The 24,311-nt window shown below is 49.3% G+C and overlaps 1 protein-coding gene and 1 long non-coding RNA gene across 17 annotated transcripts in view; one reads left to right on the plus strand and one right to left on the minus strand.

The window, feature by feature from the left end:
* Positions 1-15,783, minus strand: part of ADGRB1 (adhesion G protein-coupled receptor B1) — a 293,520-nt gene extending 277,737 nt beyond the window's left edge. For 4 of the 16 annotated variants that reach the window (XM_064642363.1, XM_064642294.1, XM_064642146.1 and 1 more), the window contains exon 1: positions 15,002-15,764. The gene's annotated coding sequence lies outside the window, so the exon portion shown is untranslated. Of the gene's footprint in view, positions 1-15,001 lie in introns of all 16 variants that reach the window. The other 12 variants (XM_064641376.1, XM_064641531.1, XM_064641461.1 and 9 more) reach the window with 8 other exon arrangements.
* Positions 15,784-19,370: 3,587 nt separating this feature from the next.
* Positions 19,371-24,071, plus strand: LOC135407691 (uncharacterized). The gene is made up of 2 exons (XR_010426983.1): positions 19,371-20,901; positions 21,547-24,071. It is a non-coding gene; the product is annotated as an uncharacterized LOC135407691 (long non-coding RNA).
* The last annotated feature ends 240 nt before the right edge of the window (positions 24,072-24,311 follow it).

A 24,311-nucleotide genomic window follows, 5' to 3' on the forward strand; every position in this document is an offset into this window, starting at 1 on the left:
TCCACAGGAGCTCAGACAGGAGATCCTAAGCATTCCTTTTGTCCTGTAAAGAGACCACTTAAATCAGAAAAAGCCAAAATGTGGCTCCAGCACCAGCTATTTAGGTTATGAGAGTGATGGTCAGGTGATAAATTTGACCTAATTCCTTTTGCTATCACCCTGCTCCCTCTCTTCCCTTCAATGATCTCTCTCCAACTCCAATTTCACTGCTGCTAAGACCCTTGAAAGTGTTTAAAAGCTTCCCTGGAATTAAAAAAATAATGATTCTTCTCCTTGATTTCATCTGAACATTATGTCTTTTGCCTCAAATTTGCTGTCGAATTTAGAGGATGTGCCTACACAACACTGCCATGGAAGGACTCCCACAAAGACATTAACATCAGGTAACCTACTAACCCCTTGCACTGAGTTGCATCTTCCCCTGCAGACTCCAGCCCTGCCCTCCTATCCTGCATCGTGGCAGAAACCACGTTCCTTCCCGAACACCCAGGAATAGATCTGGGCCAGTTCCATTCCCTATAAACCTGCACTTTGCAGTCACAGATGTCATCCCTGACGTTCAGATCTACCTCAGTCTATCTGTGGGCTTGGAGCAAACAGGAGGGGCATCAGAATCCTCCTGACACAGCAAATCTGGAGAGGAGAAAGGGGGGAATCAATTTTTATAATACGTGTTTGGCACTACATAATAGATATAACTCTAAATGCAAGCCATAAAGTTGGAGAGGCTTGTAAATTAAATCCATTCTGTCCCTTTTAACTAAAAAAGTGACCTTACTATAGAATTAAATGTGAGTTTTACCCAGTGATCTATGGAGCTGTAAAGGTGCATTGTAGCAGGGGGATGTTATAGCACAGAGAGGAGCTCCCACCCAGCTCAGCCCTGGGGCTGCTGTTTGATTTAAAATTAACACAGAGTAACTGGAGAGCTGGGAATTTCACCCCTTTCCCTGCCAAAAGAAGGTGACTCATGTCTCTGCTGGGAACAGTCCCTGGACAAATTCTCCTCTGAACTATGACCAGTTTTGGGATGGGAAAGGGCTGCCTGAGTGGGGATGAAAAAACTGTTCTAAAAACATTTCTAAAAATTAAACTATCTGCACAAATGCAGGGCAATTTTTGGATCTGGGTCCTATCCCTGTTTAGTTTACCAAGCCCTAACTCCAGCACAAGATGGAGAGAGGATTGGAAAGTACCCTGGGGTTCAGCAAAACGCCATCATGGTGGAGAAAAAAGGGATGGAAGAACCTGATTACTCATGCAGTGCCTCCATCCCTCTGCTCCAATAATAATACAGGAGAAGCTGAAATACAAAAGACTTGACATTGTAACCCAGCCCAGAGGACACAATTTAGGATGTTCCTGAATGCTTTTGAATGGCCAGAAATTATCAGGTTTTGCCTCAGAATAAAATAGGGTTTGAAGCCACTGCTGGGTTACAGGTTGGTGTTCATGGAAAAAGGCTCCCTGAGCCTGCAGGAGACTCAGTGCTCCAAGGAACATAACCCAGGATTGAAACTGCTCCACTTCCAGTCAGCACAGCAGTGAGGAAAATCACTTCCCCCATGCCAGGGATGAAACAGATGCTCAGGGAAGTCAGTGGAGTGTTACCTCATTACTACTGAGAAGTGGTGCAAAGGAGGAGCCAAGAGACTTCCCAGATATTGAAAGTCACTGAAACTTGGACCAAAAAAAAAAGCACTGCCAGGTTGTGTCTCTTCTCTGTGTGCACTGGGCTGGTGTTGCCCTGTGAGCCACGAACATCCATCAGACATTTAGATTAGGTTTAGGTTTGATATTAGGATTTTTTGATTTTTCACTGTAAAGGTTGTTAAGCATTGGAACAGACTGCTCAGGGAGGGAGTGGAGTCACCATTCCTGAAAGTGTTCAAAAAACACATGGATATGGCACTTGAGGACAAAGTTTAATGGTGAACATGGTGGTGGTGCTGGGTTGGTGGTTGGGCTTGATGATCTTAAAGGTCTTTTCCAGCATTAACGATTCCATAATTCTATGAAACAGCAAGATCAGACTCAGAAGAGCAGCCCAGATGGGTCAACTTTATGCTGGAGACATGAGAGATGCCCCACTCCACTGTACCTGGACACTGATGCCAGTGGCTCTCTTCTCATTTTGGCTTTTCTTTTTCTCCTGCTCACATACCATTTATTAGTATTATTTCACTTAGCAGTGACATTTTTATCTGCAGTTTTACTGTTGGACTCCACAGGGACAGGGTCCAGTCTTAGGACCCATCGGAGGGACAGTCCCAGGAGCTGGACTTGATAATCCTTGTGGATCCCTTCCAACTCAAGATACTCTATGATTCTATGATGACCATTCCCACCTGGGATTTGTTACCCAGATAACACCAAGCACTATCCAGGGGACAACATGGGCCAGGGATTATTGCTAATAGACCTTAGGATCAAGACTAAGCCCCAGGTGGGGAGATGGAGGCAACTTAGTCCTGTGGCAACAACTTGCACCGTGTCAGTTAGTCAAAGAACAAGCCCTGACATGTATTGCTGATTAACAATTATGTGATATTTCATTGATCTGCAGGGATCCAGGGCCCTACACACACTAGAGATGCTGGAATACCAAAGTAGCAGCAAGGATTAACTAGAAGAAAAGAAGTTTTAATAGTGCCCAGGTGAAACCCACCTCCACTCCTTAACTAAGAAAGATATCTTAAAAACAGTTGATTTTGCAAAACACAACAGTGCTCAGACTCAGTCAGTGCCCCTACAAGCCCCCATAGTGCCAACAAAGGCATCCTACCTACCCAGGCTTCCTCATTATTCTCTCAGTTTGAATATTTCCCAATGTTAAAGATTTTACTCTAAAAGGGGAAGAATAGTTAATATTTTGTGGAGCCTCGATAACTTTTGGAATCTTCCCTACAGACCCTATGAAATAAAGGGAAGCAGCCATTAATCAGCAGGAGCTGGGCTGGCTTGGTGTCCTCTACCTGCTAATTCTCTCTACCACGCCAGGCTTTGTGCTGTTACCATTTCAAAGCTATTTATGGTTAATATTTGGCAAATTCCAACTACTGCAGCCATCTAGGACCTGCAGTGAAGGTCAAGGATCAAGTCAAGAACATCTGGAGGACAAGACCCACCAGCCAGAGTCCTCGTTTCCAAATAAACTAGTGAAAAAATAAACCCCCAGACAATCTCAAGTGCTGAAACTGCATTTGGATTTTCCACAGAGATGGTTGGAACTGGTAATCTCAAAGGTCTTTCCCAACCTTAATGATTCCATGATTCTAAAATTCAGTTGCTTGCACACCAGCTTTTTGTCAGCCTGGAGCTCTCCCCCCATCGCTGTTTCTGCCACAGTGATACCGGGAGGCATCAACTAAGAGTTGGACCCCATCGTATTCAAGAGGACCAACTTCCCTAACCCTGATCCAAATTTTCCTGAGGGTGAAAATACCTAGGAAAGGCTTCAAAGAAACAGTTCAAGGGAGTAACAGCTGTCCAGGAGCTTCACAGAGGAAAAGGGCTGAGCTGGAGGTGTAGCAAGATCCCAAGACCAGCAGGTGTTGATCTTATGCCTGCCAACAATTCACTTTCCACCTAATTCATGGAAATATTCATCTAAGCCATAGACCAAAGAGCTGCCTCTGTGCTCAGGAGCTCTACATTGGCCATGCCCAAATTCAGGGCTGTCCAACTCATGGTGCTTGAGTATTGTGAACCCAAAAGGGCTCATGAAGAAAAACTCAGAGACACCAGACGGCAGTGATCAATAATTTGGGAAGAAATAAAGCACGATAATTTTAAATGATTCACTCCGTTGATGACCCAGGAAACAGTCAGAGAAGTTGCCACAAAAGCAGGGAAAATTAGGGTTCAGGCAGAGTGCCAGCTGCCAGTGTTTGGTGAGGGCTGGGTGACTGGACAGAATAATTAAACCACCAAAATCATCTTCCAGACCAGAAGCCAATTTGCACAGCTAAAAACCCCTTTGATATCCTCCTTCTCTAACTGTCTGAGGAGTTGCAGCAGTCATCAGGCCAACACTTTCAGAGCAGGACATCTGAGTGGCAGGACGGGTCACTGAGTGGAAGGGAGGGCTGAGCAGCACCCCTGATTCCCAGCTCCATCTCTGACACTTGCATTGGGGTGATTGATTGCCTTCCCTCCACCCCACTCCCCAGCTACAGACAACTCCCTTGGGGAGATTACAGTCCCTGCTCTGTAATCAAGAGCAACTTCAAAAGGGCCTAGCACTGAAAGAAACCCTCTGAGGGATGCCACTGAGTGGGAAACAAACACAGCATTTGGGTTGTAATTTGAGGTGGGAGGTTGGAACTTTAATAAGCATGTGGCTGTGCCCTGCCGGGCACCTCGCAGCTCATAAATGGCATTTATGGGAGCAGGAGGTTGCAGGGAGAGTTTTGGGTCCCCGTGAAAGGCAGCCCCAAGGTGTGGAGCATCTGAGGGGTTTAGCTGGGCAAGGACGTTGTATTTAGCACCAGTTTTCCTGTCACACCCCAGCACTGTCACCTGCACACAGGCAGAGCCTGGTGACCCAGCTCCAGCACTGGGAAGAGTCGTGTCCTATTTACATCCAACCACCCTGCTGGGCAAGGGAAGCGAGGTGAGAAAAAGCAGCGCTTTGTCCCATATTCCCCTCCCCACACAAATGTGATGAGTTCCATAAACACATTTGAGAACTACTCAAGACAGGGAAGAGAAAGTTATTTCAGTTCCCTGAACCTTTTAAGATGAGCTCCAATCCAACAAATACTCCTTGCACTTGCTGGGAGCTGTTAGGAATCATGATTGGCTTTACCAGCCATATCTCTCATGCCCAGCACATCCCACATCATAGTCGAAGGTGTTGGATGGTCTCAAAAGTCCTTTTGTGAAGATCATTGCTGCTAATGAGAAGTCAAAAGCCCGACCAAGCAAGGGAGGGACCCACCAGCCATCAGCAGCACAGAACAAGGAAGGAGCTGTTTCAGCTTGTGGTGGAGGATCCCTCCTTTCCTCATCCCAGAAAATTCCCCTGACTGCAGAACAAGCCAAGGCTTTTCCCAGGACAACAGAAGTTACTCACAGAAAGGCTTCAGTGATGGGAATAAAAGAATGTTGGCATCGCACGTCAGGGCAAGGTGTGTGCGTGTTTCTGATCAAAGAAATGTGGCAGCATTGCCACTGGCCACAGCCCTGCCAAAAAATCAGTGTAAGACCCCATGGAGATGCAGGGATATGAACTTACCAAGAAAGACCTTGTCTAGAAAACTGGGATCCAGTCAACAGGAAATCAATCCAGGGCTTTCTCCCAGCATAGGGGAAGGAGGGTCTCTACTTCTGAGGGGTGGTAAAGCTGTCTCATGAAGTAACAAAAGGTTTTTCTCTTACTCAAAACACATCATGACCTTAGATTTCAGCCCCCAGCCCCAACCATATTTCCTCCTTTCTGAGAAGGACACCCCAAAGGGGGTTGTCACATAGTCCCACCCTGGAATTTGTCCTGCAGAAGAGCCTTCAGTGCTTTTCCCAGGACACCTTTAAATACCCTGAAGGCCTCCAGCTCACCATGTACAGGCAGCTCCTCAGGGCAGCTGTGCCCAGTAAGGGCATCAAAATCTGCAGCACCTGTGTCTCATCACAAGATCACAGATGCTTGAGGTTGAAAGGAACACCCTGAAATCACCTCCTCAAGTCCACCTCACAATATTCCCCAGTTTTAGTAGAGCATGTTTGGACTGAATACCACTTCCAGTGACATTTCCATGCCTGCAGGCACTTACCAAATGACAGACAGTTGTCTTTTCCCTGAGGGATGCCTCGGGTACATCCACAAACATGTCAGCTCTCACAGCAAAGGATGCCTTCCTGGCATTTCCACTCACCCCACTTAACTGGATCCCTCAGCTAATGAGTATTTTGCTGGGATCTCTCCCGGCTTCCCCCCTGCCCTCCCAGCCTTGCTGCTCTTCTGCCTGTCACCATCTCTCCTGCTGGTAGTAGAATCATCTCCATCTGGAGAATCTGGAAGTCCTGACAGCACTGCCATCCCTGTTAACATACCTAAGAACCCCAAGCTGGCAGGAAGCAGCAAGTCCCACAGGACAGACAGTATTTGACATTGTCCCTGTTATTTTTTTAAGTATTCAGGATATGTAGCAAATGTGCATTCACTATTTAGTTATTCCTGCATTTACCCTCATGACTGAACTGCAAGTGCTAAAAGGGGCGATTGGAAGGCCAGTGCTGTGTCCAGGGACAGGACCTGAGGGAATGGCCTGAAGCTGTGTCAGAGGAAGTTTAGGTTGTATATTAGGAAATGGTTCTTCCCCCAGAGGGTGGTTGGGCACTGAACAGGCTCCCCAGGGCAGTGGGCACAGCACCAAGGCTGCCAGAGTTCTAGAAGTGTTTGGACAACGCTCTCAGGAACATGGTGGGATTCTAGGGATTGTCCTGCGTTGGACTTGATGATCCTTGTGTGTCCCTTCCAACTCAGGACATTCAATGATTCTACTGAGGTGTGGGCAACTCAGAGGCCTCTCCCATGCACATCCCATATATGGCTTCTCACATAAACACCCACTTGTTTGCCTGCCCACATGCTCTGTGACCACAATCTCCATGCTCCTTATCACAGCCTCACACTCCTCTAGGCTGGCTGCATTCACCAGAGCAGACCAGGCACCAAATGTCCTTTGTCACGCGTTCTCCTTAAATCAAAACCCACCCCTGGAGCCATCAGAGTTTCCCTGGAAAGATGCTGTGCCTCAGGCAACACTTGCAAGGCAGGCAGCATGTCTGACCACTGACTAACCGTATCACTGCCAAGCTCCATCCCAAGTGGAAGTGCCAAGACAGCTCAGCCCTGCTCAGGGAAGAGGTTCATTGACATTTACACATTTAACATCACCAACGACCTAAGAGACAGCGGCTGCACAGGCTGCTAGGTTACAGAGACTTTCCTCTCCTCCCATCCCCGATTTCTGCCATAAAAATCAGAGGCTCTGCTGGAATTTTATCCTCATAGAGAGGTATTCTTGGGGCACATACAAGAAACAAATTCCCTGGCCATCACCTGCACACAGTAAGATTGTAATAAGCTCCAAAAAAGCAAGGTGCTCACCCTTGCCCCTTCCTTTGTATGCACAAATGTGTGGAGCATTTTGTTAGCAATTAACCCTTGTTTCAGCTCAATAGAGCTGATCAGATTGTAGAACAACATCTGAGAAGTGGAGATTAGAGGGCCAAGCTCTTTAGTACTTAAGGCACCAATGCAGCTACTCAAAATCTGATTTCTCTTTCTTCACTAGCGGTTGATTAAAGCCTTTTCAAGCAGTTCTTTCCAACCTGCAGATGCTGAAGTCAGGTGATTGAGAAAAACTGGGGGTTTTTTTGGTTTGGGTTTTTTTTTTTTTTTTTGGCTGGGAAGTGGCAACAGCGTGTATCTCAAGAATCTCAGAATAAAAATCGGGCCCAGAAAACACACCTAAGTGTGTGTCTGTCTGCACACATGCACTAATGCATAGCTTTGGTAGAGCTGACCACAGCACAGACATGCAAAGGCTTTAATAATGTGGTTCCAGAAGGGAGAAAACACTCCTAAAGCAGGAGATGAGTCCAGAAATAGATTGTGAGAGGATCAATTTTTGCTGCATACTGATTTATTCAAACCTTCTACGGTGGTGAAGCCCTCTATAACAAAATATCTGATTACAGGACTATGACCATAAATTCCACACACCCTCAAGCAATGGCCAATGAATAACTGACTTGTTAAGGGAACAGGACCTGCACAATGAATAAATCTACCAACAGGGCTCTCAATATAAAAGACCCCATTGGGACAGATTTCCTGCGGAAGGTGTATCGACTTTCATTTGCAGGAACCAGCAGATATTTGTTTCCAGAAGATCGCCATTGTTAGATTCCTGCTCAACAACATCCAGTTTCAGCCAGACTCCCACCCCAGGATTAATCCATTTGCATGTCAATTAGTGCTGGACTACGCAGAGGGCCATTCTGCAGTATTATACAAGGTCTCCTGTTTAATCCAGAGGGAATCCAAGGCAGGTACAGGAGATTTTCATACTTCCAAAGCCTTGGCTCTGGAGAGGCTTCAAGAAAATAAAGACTGAGAAAGGACAAGAAAATATGACACAGAAGGAAGATTTAAGGGTGGACATGCACTCACAGTCAAGGCACAAGAAGAATAATTCATTCTTGGTGCTTAGCTGGTGTCCTTCATCTCAGAATTCCAAAGGAAATGTTTGACCACATCCAGTCGAATGCTGGCATGGAGCCCCCCTGGGAAGGAGGAATCCGGGCATTCCCATTTCACAAATGAGAACAGCCAAGTGCAGAGGGACTAATGTCTTAATTAACTGTGACCTGACCCCCTGGCCTGAGCCACGGGGCTTGGCAGTGGATGAGATCAGCCCTGTGAGGATGCCCTTGGTCCATAGTGGGAATTGCAGCTTTTAAAATCAAGCTATGGGGTTTTATGTTGGGGACACCAAACTCCAGTGGTTTGTAGAGCTGGAGAATTAAATGATCATCCACAAGAAGACAGGAGCACAAATTGGACAAAGAGTTTTGGCTCCAAATCTATTTTAGCATGGATATCATGACCCCTATCCCAAATGCATTTAGAGAGAGAGAGCTCTGCTAACTCTCAATGAATATGGAATAGGTACATCTGCCAGAGATGGGATATTCCTAATAACTGACAGAGGGAAGAAAGAAAAGAGACATTTTGCAAACAGCAAGGACTTTGCTCCAGGCCAGCTGAGTTCCAAAAACTGAGGGAACACCTCCATCTAGCAAAGCCAGCCTGTAAACAGGCAGCTGACAAGGTGAGCATGCAGGTGGGAGTGCTGAAATCACAGCATGAGGTATCACAAGACCTGCCTCTGACCAAAAACCTAGATGTTCAGAGAAAGAGCTGGCAGTGATATCTACTGGTACATGCACATGGTTTGCACAAAATGGTGCCCCAAACATGTGCAGGATTCCTGTGTCCTTCTCTCAGGACAAATCGAGTCAGAAAGCAGCAGCTCTACCTGGAGTAAACCAACAACTTAAAATCTGATGCTCACTGGAAGGAGGATTTTGTATATTTTATATATCTTGCTGCATGTGTGCACTTCAGCCAGCACACAGTGCATCACATAAGATTACACCCATCTGCTTCCATTTTTACCCCCAGTTACTCCAAACAGGTAGTTTTCCTTCCTTCCTAGATTTTCTTACAAGGGCTCTGTCCGTTCTTCCCCCAGATCCCGTTTGCTTTCCCTGATCCTCCTTGTCCCAGGGATAAGGCAGGGCACCAACAACACAGAGCCTGCCTTTTCAACAGCTCATTTGTCACCAGCTGGTCACTCCTTAATCAATGTTTTATGAAGGGATATTTCAGAAAAAAATGCAGAGGGAGTAGGAGAAGGAGAGTAGGAAACCATCCCTGGTTTAATTCTGATAACACTGGCAGGGGGTGTTTCGCTCCAACAAATTAAAATCAGCAAATCTCTCATTTTCTCTGACAGAGGTAACCAATTTAAATTTTCATAAAGGGGGCAGTGATGTGTGTCTGCCAGACAGAGTCACCAATCTAGCAGCCCTGTGATTTAAAATATTATCTTTCCTTTCCTTTTTTTTTTCTTTTTTTTCCCCCCTCTTCCCTCAGAGCTTCCTGGAGCAACATGACAGATTATCTCAGCATAATCAGATTAATACAAACCCCTCGCTCCAAGAGGCACCGCGAGGAATTTCTAAGCCCAAGACGTGACGACAAATGGATGTTCTGAAGGGACTTCATTTACTGCTCATTTTCCTTTCCCTTATTCTTTTTTATTGTTGTGCTTTGTAGCCTCAGCACCCTGCAAACCGTATTAAAGAGCCAAATATCACATGGAGTGCATGTAAGAGAGAGGGAATTACTCTCTCCCCGTGGGCTGCCCTGCCAGATTGCTCTCCAAAAGACAAGTTTGGCTTCCAGTTGATAGTTTCTTATGTTTTAATAAAATGCAACCAATATTGGGTCAGGGATGGTGTGGGGCTCTGGAAGAATTGCCTTTGGGGCAGAAGGAACATTAAGAAGGGTTACAAGGGTTACAACCTCCAACACTGGGATGCTGGAGGATGCTGAAGACCAGGATAACATCTGTGCTGGCCCTGACTTGGAGAAATGAGGTTTTTTTTTCAACAGCTCCCTGTTGAAGTGATTTGGGACTTAGAGGGCTTGTCCCTGTGGATTTGGGATCTTAGGGGTCCATACATGAATCATAGAGTTACAGAATAGTTTGGGTTGGAAGGAACCTTAAAGCTCATTTCATTCCACCCCCTGCCATGGACAGGGACACCTTCCACTATCCCAGGTTGCTCCAAGCCCTGTCCAACCTGGCCTTGGACACTTCCAGGGATGGGGCAGCCACAGCTTCTCTGGGTAACCCATTCCAGTGCCTCACCCCTCTCACAGGGATGAATTTCTTCCTAATATTTAATGTAAAGGAAAGGAGTGCATCTCAAATCAAAAGGAGCCCCTGTCTCTCCAGTGCAGATGGAACAGTGAAACGCTGTTTTCCCTGGAAGACATCCCTCCTATCCCCACCTTGGCCGAGAAAACGGTGCCCCAGTCCCTTTCTTCCTGTGCTTCAGATCCCAAATCCCTACGCCACCCAAATATATGGATGGACAGCAACTCCCACCAGCAACTTAACTCTTGGCCAAGTTTCACCAGAGCACAAGCACCACCCTCCTGCCCTCTTTAATCTCAGCACCTTTTGCAAACCTCAGACAAGCAGAGAGCCCAGGGAACTTGGGGAAGGAACCATGAGAAGGACACGGGAGCATCCTGTGAAAGGTGAACACTGGGATGTAATGGGGACTTTCTCTGCAGCCACACGGAGCCGTTTTGACATGTGCTGTGACACCAAGACTCCTCTGCAAACCCCCAGGCCAGGTGCCAGCTCCCTTCCCTTTGAAGACTCGCTTAGGGATGGGAATTTTCTCCAAGGGGAGGAGGCGAGCTGGTTCCAGAGACAGCCTGTCATCCATCTTGAAGAAAATACTCCTCTCTCTTTGCACCTCTCCTAGAAAGGTGGCAACCGGTGCACTGCGAGCCCGGGATCAGCCCCGGAGAAAAGCTTTGACTCATTTGTTTACCAGCGCAGGTTTCCTGGAGCTAATTAATGAGCCGAGCTGATCCCCGGCAACAGGTATCGATGGCAGGGGATTTCCTGCGTGCTGCACTCGAGCTACGGGAGAAGGTGAATCTGGATCTAGGAACACGCTGCTTTCCCCTCTCCCTCCCTCTAAAAAAGGGTAAAGAAAAGCCATCTGTAGCCGCACAGTCACTGCGGGAATCCCTTCCATCATCTCCCCTTCCCAGGAGAGATGATGGGGCACGATCCCACTATGGGTGGACTCGCAGGAGCAGGGTGCTCGGGCAACCTTTTCCCCCGCTTGTACGGAGCAAGGGATGGTGTGAAGACCCTCAGCAAGCCCTTGGAGCTGGGGGTTGCCCCTCTCAATCCTGGGCACGGGGGTAACAGAGCTACTCACCCCACTTGCACTCCCATGGAGAGCCCGTGGAAGCTCAACGAGCCTCTATTTTCACAACGATGTTGAAATTGAGGAGAAGAGGGAGGATGAAACGTGGGGGAGTGTGGTAAAAAAAAAAACACGGGGGGAGGGGGGCAAAAAGTCCATGGGAAGGTGATGCTAGAGAGTGAGACATAAACCCCCGTGGGCGGCGTGTTTCGGGTGCGGGGTGCGAGGCAGCGCTTCTTGCGAGCCCCAGCCGTGCAGGTGGGGTGTTTTTGGTTTGGTTTTTTTTGGGGAGGGGATAAGGGGGAGCAGCGCTCCACGGGCTGTGCCGAGCATCCGAGCGCTCCGGGGGCGGCGAGCGGCGATAGCCGGGCTGCGAGCGCCACCTCCCCGCCGCTCGCCGCAAGCCCCGACCGCCCCCGACAGCCCCCCCGGTACCGCGAATGGGCAGGGGGGAGGTGTGGAGGGGACCCTGACACCAGGTTGAGATGGCCCCCCATCCTTTCCCAGCCTCTCCCGCCCCCGCGGTTCCAGCGGGAACGGTCCCGATGCTGTGGGAAGGATGGAGAGCGTGCATGTGTGTGTGCGCGTGTGTGTGTTGGGAGGGGGTGTCATTGAGTTTAGGGTGGTTGAAAAAGGAGTCTGTGGGGTGATGTAAGGGAGAGAAGGGCTGTGTGACTGTCCCAGACCACCTCTGAGGGCCTGTGGGGCAGAGAGTGTTGCAGATGTCCCTGATGTGCCAAAACAGAGGGATGGGGGGGTGCTCCCCCCACCGTGGAGGGTGCCTGTGGCTGCTCCTTGAGGTCTGATTGGAGATCAGGTGTGTCTCCCCACACACACATTTCCCAGCCAGGATATGGGGTCTGGCACACGGACCTGCCTCAGTTTCCCCCGTGTAAGGAGAAGAGAGGTAGAGAAAATTCATAACTAGAAAACCCCTGCACTTTGCAGTCAGTCCTTCCCTGAGCCTCTTCACCTTTAGAGGTTGGTTATGAGGGGCTCCAAGCCCCTATCCCTCCACCCAGGGCTCTGCAACACCATCCCAAGTGCTATGGGAAGGGCCAGGAGTCCTGCTCCTGCCCTGCCTGTGCCTTTACCCCATCCAGTTTCCTCCTGGCCTTCCCCTTCTCCCTCCACAGCAGAAGCGATGCTGCACCCTGATCCCTCTAGATCACACAGAGCATGGAGGTCCCCTGTTCCCCCTGCCTCAGCACCCCCGTGCTCCCCATGCCCCTCTGAGCACCTTCAGTCAGGGTGTCCTGCCTGCTCAGCCCTCTGCCTGTCCCCTGCCTGGCTCAGCGCCGTGCCCACCCTGTCCCCTGGCAGTGCGGCTTGGCTGGTGCAATTCCTCAGCACCCTCCCAGGGTAAAAACCTCCCTGGTTCTTTCCTGAGACCTCCTTCCTCTTCCTCGGAGAGGTCTCCCGCACAACAAGGACTGTGGGACCCAGGTTAATGAGTCATTAATTAATTAGGGACCCACTTAATATGCATGGGGAGTTGTTTGTTTCCTTTAGCTGCCCAGACTTTGGATGAGATCCCAGCTCTGCGAAGCCTCCAGCCTCGTCTCCCAGCTGATAATAGATAATACAGATATTTCAGCACCAGCCAAAGCAGAGTCATCACCATTAACACACAGCCCTCCCCGCTCCGCCGCGGAGGTCATCAGGCAACTCCGCCGAGTGCCGGGGGCTCATCCCTCCCGGCTTCCCTCAGGCTTTGCACAGTCAGGTGAGAGCAAACGTGTCGCTAATCAACAGGTAACGGGGCTGGGGAGGTGTCCCCTGCGCCCGGAGCACCCCTGGCTCCCTCCCAGGGAGGCTTTGGAGACGCTGCGATTCTCGCTCTGCCGCACAGGCAGGTTTGGGCATCTGTCAAAGTAGCTCCGCTCTTCCTCAGCCCCCTCCTTCCCCTCCTCCTCTTCCTCCTCCCTCAGCCATCAGCTGTCAGCTGGCCCTGGCACTCGCCAGACCCGGTGCTGGAGGTGGGTTGAGCCTGAGCCTTGGAAAGCCCCGGCTCCGAAGGGATGGAGTGGTCAGGGATGGAAGGGGGGGTGTCTTTTTGCCTTCCATCCCTTTGACCTTGCCTTGATGCTCCCTTCCCTACCACCTCCTGTCTGTGCAACGGATTCACAGGGGTTGTTCCCGTGGCCAGGGCAGGATCGGGGACCTGAGTGTGAGTCACAACCGAAGGGACCTGGCGGAGTTGATCTGAAACCCGAGCCTTCGATTCGGGGAGCGCTGCTGCTCTCAGCCAGGACCGGGGGCACAACCAGGCTGAAAAGTCCCTTTGAAACATCCACCTGATCCCCTCCATCCCGCTTTTCCCCTTTTCCTTCCAGCCTTGGCAAAGCCATGGCTGAAACACCTCTCTGTGAAAGTCTGAAGATGCATCAACAGCCACCCTCCATCAGCGAATGTCAGGCCGTGAAAGGGAAGGGGGCGGTGGGGGAAGAGGGAGAGACAAATTTTGCGATTCATTCCCACACAGGGTGATTCAGAACAAGATGCTTTGTAATTACGCATCCCTGATGGAGACTCCTTCTCTCGCCACCCTCCTCCCCATCCTCAAAGAAAGGCTAAGCCGTGCCTGGGTGCCAGCATCCCCCAGGAGCACAGCTCCGGGAGCAGCATGTGTGTGTCTGTGTGTCTGTGCCGTACTCCGAGCCCTACACAGGCTAAAGGCTCATTTTCTCCTCCCGTGTGAAGCAAAGTGCTGATAAATGGCATTCGGGGGGGCACATCAGGAGCTCACCCCTCCCCAGCCGTTGCCTCCAGCTCCGGGTAGGAGCCACACAAGCGGCGAAGCAAAAAAGACCCTTCACCCTCCCACCACCTCTCCAAGGAAAAACGGGAAGGCGAGAAGCTGTGATAAGGGCAGACTCACGCCCGGGGCAGGCAGCTGCCTGTCCTTCCGAGACTTTGTTTGCCAACATTGCAGGCTGAGGAGTCCCGAACCCCAGGGCTGCCCGCGAAGGCACCGCGGCTTCACAGCACTTTGCAGTTCAGCCCCGGCTGGCTCTGCAGCTCTCCTGCCGCGATCCCCCGCTCCTCTTCCCTCTCCTGGTTGCCTTCCCCCCCAAAAAAACCAACCCAATCCCCAGCTGCTTTCCCCAGGACACGACTGCATTTCCCCCTCCGCATCCTGCAGACATCAATATTTTCCTCCACCGCTTGATGTTTGCCCACAGGACCCGCATGCACAAAAGTTAAAACTTCCCATGTCAGGGAATGATTATGCTCTATCCGTCCAAATTGCAGAGCTGAGGGGACGAAAGCACCCTCCGGGTGCTGTTTCCAGGGGTAAAAGCAGAGGAAGGGGTCCCCAGCGTTGCCCCCATCCCTACCTCCCCTGGGGATGGAGACAGACACCCCCCCCCCCGCGCTCCAGGCAAAGCGCAGCCCGGAGAAGTCGCGTTCCCTTTCTCCCTACCCTCCGTTGAAGAAGGAAGGGTGGCCGGGAGCCCCTTACCTTGCCGAGCTCCCCAGGTTTTATATCCTCCTTCTTCCCTTTGTCAAATTCCAAATGGAAACCAGCAACATATCCAGGGGTAACCAGCCCAACATTGGGCAGCGCGTGAAGTCCAAAGGATGGCAGAGCTCTCCCTCCCTCCTCTTCCTCCACTCTCGCCTCTACATATATATATACATACACATTTATATATATATATATATGTATCTATTAAAGGGAAAAGGGGGAAAAAATCCTAAAAGAAATGGGGGTGGGGAGGGAAAGGAAGGGAGAACCTTTGGTGTCTCTGCAGACAGGCAGGTAGAAGAGAAAAGCCGAAAATAATTAAGCCGGTTTTTGAGGAATCCTTAGGAGAGAGGGAAAACGCAGTTAAAAGCCAGTAAATCATTAGATCCAAGCAGACAATCAAGTCTTCTCCTTTGGAAAAAAAAAATAAAAATATACAGCAGGGTTCAGAGTAGCTTTCCCAGCAGCGAGGAGCGAGAATGGTCTTCTTCAGAAAGATATGTTTGTTTAAAATCCACTCGTCTGCTTTTCCTTCTTTCTCTCTCTTCTCCCCCCACTTTTCTTTTTTTTTTTCTTTTTCTTTTTTTAAATTCTGCTTCTGAATCTCTCTCTGTGAAACTAGATCCAGTCTTTGTAGCCAGGGGCTGCATTAAGGATTACATCAGGCTTTTATAAGCTTTCCAGATCACACATTAGAGTGAGAGAGAGAGAGAGAGAGAGAGGGAGGGAGGGAGGGATAGGAGGGAGGGATGAAATGCACACACACATACACACGCACACGCACGGATCGGAGCTTTGTAAAACAGGCAGCTATAGGCAAGGACCCGAACTGACACGGTATCGCATCGGGCATGCTCCGCTAGCCTACAGGATGGATGGATGGATGGATGGATGGATGGATGGAGCAGAGGAGCCCAGCGACAGCCGGAGCGCGCTGGAGCTCAGGCAGCGCAGCCTCCCCGGGACAGCTTAGCCCTAAGCGGGGAGCCAGGAGGTGAAGAGGGAGCCGGGAAGGTGGTGGTGAGGATGGCGAGGGCTCTGCTCCCCTCCCCGCTCCCCAAAAAACCTGCGGAGGTTCGGCGCGGAGAGGTGCCGCTCGCCCGCAGAGGGATGCGCAGAGAGGCGGCTCGGCGCTGCCGGGGTACCGCCGGGGACAGGGGGGCTGGGGGGCTCTCCCACCGCCCCCCCGGAGCCTCCCCGGAGCTCACAGCCTGCCGAGAGGGACGGGACACGGGACAGGGCGGCGGGGACCACCGGGGCAGTGGGTCCCCCAGCCCCTCAGCCCGGCAGGCGGGGGGGTGATGAGGGGGAGGGCGGTGATAGGGGGACCTCCCCCAGCACCCCGGTTTGGCCGTGGCTTTGCACCAGGGCAGGAGACGACAACAGCCGTTAACCCTTTCCTAATTGTTTGATTTTAACCTCTCTCCTGGTATCCTCCCCAATTCCTTGCTCCATTAACCCAAAATATTGGGAGAATGAGGTGAGGGGGATATCACATCCACGTAACGCCCCAGGGGTAGAAGGAGGGGGGGGAAGGGAAAGTTTGAGCAGATGGAGGAGGAGGAGATGGGCTGGGGTGAAAGGCTCAGGCTGCATCCCAGCAGCTTTGGGCTAAAGCTGCTGCCTCCGGCTTTACAGCCCAGGGAAGGTTCCCGGGAATTAGGAGCCTCCCGAGCAGAGGAGGGGGTCTGGGAAGGGAGTGGAGGGGAGAGAGATAAGGCTCGAGAAGGGGGGAAGAGCTGGGGGTCTTCAGAATCTTGTCAGACTTCAGGACCTGCCCCTTGTCTTTAACCTTTTCTACTCCAAAAGGGGGAAACCACCCCCCTTCCCTGACAAAACCACCTCCCTTCCTGTCCGGGGCTGCTGCTTCCCAACAGAGGAGGAGCACAGACCTTCCCGAGGGGCAGAGGTGAAGATCCCATCTGCCATCAGCCTTTATCCCTCTGTCTTAGGGAGGGTGAAGAGCACCCCATTTCTCCTCACAGGGACTCTCCAGGGCACCTCCACCCCCTTCCCTCGGCCTTCTTTCCCTTTCCTCCCTTCCCTTCACGTCATCCAGCCCTTTTACCCCCGTTTCCACACCTTCAAACCTCTCGTATCCCTAAAAAACTTCGCGGGGAAGGAGAAAATCCTTCCTTCAGGGGAGCTGAGCAGCAAGCCCTGGCTGTGGTGGAGCGCAGCGAACCAGCCTCTCCTTATCCCCAGCCGGCACTGCAGCATCGCCGGCCAAAGGCATCTGTGACATCTCCAGTTAAGCAGGGACTGGAGCAAAGGGGCAGCTGAGGCCTGAAATACGTGTTTTTAGCCGACAGGCGGCTATGCTGGATTAGCGCCGTGCATGCTCCGAATGGAAATCTCTCCCTTTCTCTCTCCAGCCTTTCGGGAGTTTGTTTTCTTGCAAGAAGGTTCCCTGCGCCTCCGAGGCCCCCAGGGATTTCTTCTCTATTTCTCCAGCTTCTCTCTCTCTCTCTCTCTCCAGCCCTGGCAGGTGCAAACAGGAGAGGGGAAAGCTTTGGAGGGAAACACGGAGTGCTTGGGAAAAAGAGCCTAAGAAATGTGTTCTGCCCCTGTGAACCCCGTGGGGCAGCTCTGCCTTGCTTTTGGGGTGGTTGGGGGAATGAGGGGCGCTCACCTTCCCTGTCTTGTGGTTGGGGAGGCCAGACAGACTGAGGTGCAGCTGGGAATCTCTCCTGTGTTGCAGGGTAAAGAAGCTCAGCACGAGGAAGAAGTGCCAGAAAGTGCCCCTGAAAAAACTAAAACCCATTTCCAGTTCCCATTGCTGCAATGGGGAGTAATGGAAAACACATCTTTGTGGGAATGGGGAGCTGTACTCAATGCAATGGATCATAAAATCATAGAATATCCTGAGCTGGAAGGGACCCACAGGGATCATCAAGTGCAGCTCCTGGCCCTGCACAGGACAACCCCAGGAATCCCACCACGTGCCTGAGAGTGTTGTCCACAGATGTGGAAAAATGTCCCTGCAGCCCATTTCTTTCCAGGCCTAAGTAGAGAAGTTTGTGAATCCCCAGACCCTCATTTAACAAAAGGGTAGACATGCCCCAAATCTTAAAAATGAAGAGAAGACAGGCCTGAGCTCCTCATATCTCACTGTGTGCCCTCTGGGGAGAACTGAGGGTGAGCTGCAACACTGAACAGGACATGTGAGGATTTGGGGTCTGCAATGGGTTGAGGTAATCAAATGCAATAACTCACCTTTTCTCTCTGGTTTTGCACATCTGTGAAGGGATGAAGAGGAAATAACTTCACCACAATGCACAGGGATCTGTGAAGTTCACTCCTGTAGGATATCTGGAGAGCAAAGAAATCTGTTCATAGAGCAAGAGATGCTCTCAAAACATCGGGTCTCCTAGAAATCTACCTTTGGGGAGACATATATCCTTCCTTCCTTCCTGCCAAAACAACCAAAGCATGGAATCCACATGGAGAACAGTCCATACTCTTAAAACAACACATATAAGGACACCTTTTTTCATGGTTGTCTCCCCTGCTCCCCATGGAGGGGCCTTGCTGGGACCACTCTGCCCAGCTGTATGATTTATCTGTGACACAGAAAGACTTAGAACAGAGATCCCTGCCCTGTTTTGCTTGAAACTGTGCAGAAATGACCAAAAGGCCTCAGCTTATCCCAAACTGGCAACCTCTGTCCCATCACAACATGGTGTGATGACTCCTGAAGTTACTCAATGCACCACTGGGACCTTCCAGTGTCATTCCCAGAGGAAAGAGAAGCAGACAGGAATAGCAAAAGCAGGGATTAGAAGGCCCAACAGCTTCTGGGACACACCATCCCCAGACCATCTTGATGGTGCTGTAAGGCCAACCCACCCATGACAGCATTTGGAGAGGTGCTGGGTGGGTTTTATGACAAACACTGGCTTTGCTGTCCAAAAACACAACCAAGAGACAACTATCATTCTCTTCTCTGCTCTGTGGCCTTTGTCCATGGTCTGTTTTCTGTCTGGGTTTTGGAGATTGAAAAGCTTGAGTTGGATCCAGCTGTAATTTTCCACTTCCCTCTGTCACCCCCCCCAACAAACTCAATAGAGATAAACAAACTCTCTACCCTTACAAACACTTTGAATTTAGAACACAGTTATTGCACAGAAAATGCCTCTTGTTGTCAGAGGCAACACTGGTCAAGAGCAAAAAATGGGATGGGAATTTCCATGGATAAATGCAGCACCTCTGGGAATCTGCAAAGAGATTTTGGGACAAGGATTAAGCTGCTTCAGGGGCCTAAGTGGGTCTCAGACTACAAAGTACATGAGGGAGGCATGAGAGAGAGAAAAACATTTTCTATCTGCCCCATTTTTCTACCTTCTTTCGAAGGGGGCTGTTTGGGCTGGAAACTGTTCAGAGGTGGTTTAGGTTTAACTCTGTCCTCCCACCTCCCACTTTGGAAAGGTAGGATTGTAGTGCCATTGGAATAATATATCTGTCCCTAAAATCTGCTGGAAGCACAATTCCAATGCAGAGAAACTGAGTTCAGTTTGTTGGAGGAGCCCCCTCCTTCCAGGGGCAACTCCAGCCACTGGAGGTTTAAATGAGGATGGCAAGAAAAATAAAAAGGGAATGCCTGGGATTCCCAGAGGATGTGTTTGAAGAGGATAACTGCAAAGGAGGACAGCTTGTAAGTAATCAGTTTACTTCCCCTCCAGCAACAGATACCACTGTGTTTACATCTATAGCACCTTGCATTGTGTCTGGTTAAAGATCTGCTTAAACATTTCAAATTTCCAGCCAGTCACATCCTTCTGCTGAAGGGTAACATGGAATAAGTCAGCTTTACACAGGACTTGCAGGGGATTTTCCTATTCCCCCCTCTCACTGGCTTGTCATTTCCACCTCACTTTTGTTGTTGTTGTTGTTGTCATCAATTTTTTATACATATTTCTAATGACTTTTCATTCCTGTTACCAGCTGTTGTTTCTGCTGGCAGGAGCTGTTCAGGAGTGTTAAGGTTCACATCATCACATGTCAAACCCAGCAATCACAGCCTCTTCTAAGGGCAAGGGAGGAAAGTCCTGTTCCTCCTCACATGGGTTGTATCTATTAAGTGAAAAAAATTTCTGTGTTCAAGGAGTGTCTTGGCTCAAAGTCCTCCATTCTTGGACAACTTGCAAAGAGGCTTCTCCTAAAATGGGAATTTAGCATTAAGCCCATTTTCTAGACTTGTAAACTGAGGCAGGGCAGCAGTCCCAGCTTCCTAAGTGACAGCATGGAAAACACTAACTCCAGCCCACTCCCTTAACCAGCCTGCTTTGCACACCAGGGTCAGGGGACAACTTTATGGAGCCCAAAAGAAGAGTCCTAATGAGGGGGACAAGCAGCAGCACACACAGTCATGGCCAGAGACGGTGGATGGAGCTTGGATGAGTGACTGGAATGTTGGTGAAGAAGCCACTCACCAGAGTTCCAAAGCTCTGGGGTCATCAAGGGGAGAGGATAAAACTCACCCCTGAAAGCATTTGTGGTGCTGGCTCTGGCAGCAGGAAGGAGTGATGGAGCCCCAAGCCTAAATATTCACAATTCTCTTTTTCCAGAGCTTTGAACTTATCCTGAGCTTTTCTCTTTCCTGACTCCCTGACTAGGAACAGAAGGGGTGGGGAGGAGATGTTCATGGCATCCTTCTGCTGCCTTCCCATTCCACAATGACCATCTACAGTCACTGTGGCTCCAGCTTCCTTTACCTCTACCCCCCACCTCTTCCACATGTCCATTCCCTGACACACACACTCCTGTGGGGATCACAGGAGCTTTACACATCACTTCTGGCCAGACTACAGAGGGAGAGGGATTCCTCCTCCTGTGGCAAGGCCAAAAGCTGGTGAAGATCCAGGAACCAGAGGCTGAGGACCAAGAGTGTGAAGGTGCACTTTTGGCCCAGAGTGACACCATTGCCAGTGAAGACAAAACCAAATGGCCACATAAAGGGAATTTCTCTAACAACTGCTCATCTCTTCCTCATCCTTGTTCAGAAACTTTATTTACAGGAGAGAAAGTGCTGAACAACTTGTAAAAATAGCAACGGTAATGATAATTACAGCATCATTTCACACAGTCACAGAATGGTTTGGGTTGGAAGGGACCTTCAAGATCATCTTGTTCCAACCCCACCTCATGGGCAGGGACACCTTCCACTAGGCCAGGTTTTTCAAAGCCCCAAAGATCCTCCTAGTTGGGTGGCCTGCAGCAGCCCCCCACTCTACTGTCACCTGTCCCTGCCCTCCCTTAATCCTGACCCATAAACTCTCCTTCAGCTCCTCCTCCATCCCAAAAGGAGCTCCGTGTGCTCCAGCTGGTCACTGACATCCAGGGTGACACCCCCTCCTCATCTCCTATGCCTGTCCTTCCTAAAGAGCCTGTAATCCTTCCATTCCAACACTCCAGTCATAGGATTCATCCCAATCCAGTCACAGGAACCATCCCACCACATCTCCATGATGCCAGTAAGATCACAGCCCTGCAGGCTTGTGCACATCTCTAACTCCTCTTGTTTATTCCCCATCCTGCAGGTTTTAGAGTTAGAGGCATTTAAATTGGATCACCGAGGAAGCCAATTTCCCATCTGGAATGGCTGGAATTCCTTTGTGTCGCTCTTCAGATGCTTTCCTGCGGACTTGCAACCCCTCTCCATGCTCTGAGCATCTCTTGCTGCCCCTGGCACCAAACCGATAGGAGTGGGATGGACTGGGATTCCCCTCCCCCGGGATCTTCATCTTCCCACAACAGCTGTTGGAAGCTAGGAGTCACTTGTTTAAAGCCTCGGTCAGAACAAAAGGTTTCTCTGTCACTGTAAAGCAGCTTCATTTGCAGGGCTCTCCCGGCCAATGTGCTTCCCGAGCAGAGCCATAGATGGCAGTACGTGGTATTTACAGAGTTGTTTCCCCGAGTAAATCTTCTTATTTTAGCAGAAAGCGAGAGAATTTCATTTCCTTGTAGTTACAACGCGCTCAGAATGTGAATCCTAAATCAATGGAGGAAGCAAGAAAAGCCTCCTTGCCTGAGCACTTGGCAGACAGAGCTTGAAATGCAAAATCCCTCCGTGCTGTATAGGATTGTCTATCCCCTTTCACAGGGATGATACCTGGAGAGTTGAACAAGAAAACAATTTTCCATACTGGAAGAAGAAGCTGAAGATACCTCAAGTGACTGTCACAAAAGCCTGAAATGAGCTCAAAATTCCGGGATCACTTTCACAAAGCAGCAGCTGGGCACGTGAATGGGAGTTTAGTTCAGGCCAGTCAAAACATTTTGATTTCAATACATATTCCCCCTTTTCTATTGCTTTAGTATCACTAGGTTAGCTTTAAAAATTCAAAATAATATTTAAGCAATAATATTTGGGATTTTTTTTTCCCCTTCTTTTCTCCTTCTTATAGAAAAACACTTTCACACACTGATGTCTAATATCAGTGAACTGATACTTCTGCCCAAAGACAAAGCTAAGAACCCTATGGAGGGAATATGTAACTAATAGCAAGCTTCTTTCTCTTCCTGCTGGGTATTTGGTTTATCAGAGCAACACAGTGGAGGGACTTTATTAATCAAAGCTTTTTATTAATTGAAGCTTTTTAATAACTGAAGTACTGGTGCTCCATCAGATCAGCTGATGCTTCTGGCCAGAGCTGGGGCAAACTCACATCTTCTCCCCTCTTGCAGCAAGAGAAATGACTCTTACACCTGAAGTTAAATAAAAACATTTTGAACTGGAGAAAAAAAAAAAAAGAAAAAAAGTCTTCATCAGGAATGCTCCCTCCTTCCACATTTAAAATTCCACACAGCCAATGAGCCCACTAAAAGGTGGCACCTCCAACAGGAATTTATAAATAATCCCAGCCAGTAAATGACCAGATCTGTGGGTTGTTGAGTTGGGTTTGACTGGCAAGCTTTTGGTAGTGGGGGGTGGGCTCCTATGAAAGGCTTCTGGGAGCTTCTCCCGTGTCAAAAGGAGTCAGTGCCAACCAGCTCCATGATGGAATCACCACTGGGCACGGCCAAGCCCACCAGCATCTGTGCCAGCACCTCTGGGATTTAAGATTTAAGAAGGTGGGGGGGGGAAAAAAGATGCCTATAACTCCAACCTAAGAGAGAAGATGGGAGAGAAACAGCCCTGAAAATACCCAGGTGAGTGAAGAAGGAGGGGCAGGAGGTGCTGCAGGTGCTGGTGCAGGAATTCCCCTGCAGCCTGTGGTGAGGCAGCTGTGCCCCTGCAGCCCATGGATGCCCACGGTGGAGAAGAGAAAATCAAGAGTGAAGGTGAAGGGGAAGATTTTTTAAAGATTTGTATTTATTTCTCATTCCCCTACTCCAATTTAATTGGTAATAAAATAATTTCCCAAGTTGAGTGTGTTTTGCCCATGACAGTAACTGGTGAGGGATCTCTCCCTGCCTTTATCCCAACACATGAGCATTTCCTTTTATTTTCTCTCCCCTGTCCAGATGAGGGGAGTGAAAAAGTGCCTTTGATGGGCACCTGCCACCCAACCAGGGTGAGCCCACCACAGTCATCGTCTTGCCCCCATGTTCCCAACACCCAGGGACTGAACTCCACTCGATTTATTTACATACAAGGACCCAAGTCAGCTCTTCACTGATGTCAGAAGACATAATCAAAAAAAAACCCAAACCAAAACTGCAAAATTTCACACATTAGTGGTTTACAACCTCATTTTTCAGATTGAAACATTTCAAATCATCTCCCAAGCCTAATTCTTGGAAGACCAAGTGCTACCCGGCTCCCACAGAAACCAATGGAGTTGGTGAGTGCTCAGCCCCTTTCAGGATGTGTTCCTTTGATTCTCACATGAATGAAAATCTGTGGTTTTCCAACAACTTTGTTTCACCCAAACATCCTGAAATCAAAGGCTGATCCTCTGGTTGTGTAGATCACTTGATATAAACATATGTAAAACATATTTATCCCGAAATGTAGAGCTTATTGAAGCTACCTTGGAAGCCCTTCAGTGGAAAGTGGGATTAATCCTGAGTAAAATAAGAAAAAAAAATTAAGATTAAATAAACCATTCACCCAAACTCAGCCTTGTGACTTTTGTGTTTGTTTTTTTGTTGTTGTTGTTGTTTTTTAGTGTTTGTTTGGGCTTTTGGATTTTGTTTGTTTGGGGTTTTTTTGCTTGTGGTTTTTGTTTTGGTTTGGTTTTGTTGTTGTTGGTTGGTTGGTTGGCTTTTTGTGGGTTTTTTTTTTTGGTTTGTTTTGTTGGTTTTGGTTTTGTTTGTTTGTTTGTTTGTTTTGTTTTTTGTTTTGCTGTTTTTTCTCAGC

The sequence above is a fragment of the Pseudopipra pipra genome, chromosome 1 (genome assembly GCF_036250125.1).
Source record: "Pseudopipra pipra isolate bDixPip1 chromosome 1, bDixPip1.hap1, whole genome shotgun sequence".
Classification (NCBI taxonomy): domain Eukaryota; kingdom Metazoa; phylum Chordata; class Aves; order Passeriformes; family Pipridae; genus Pseudopipra; species Pseudopipra pipra.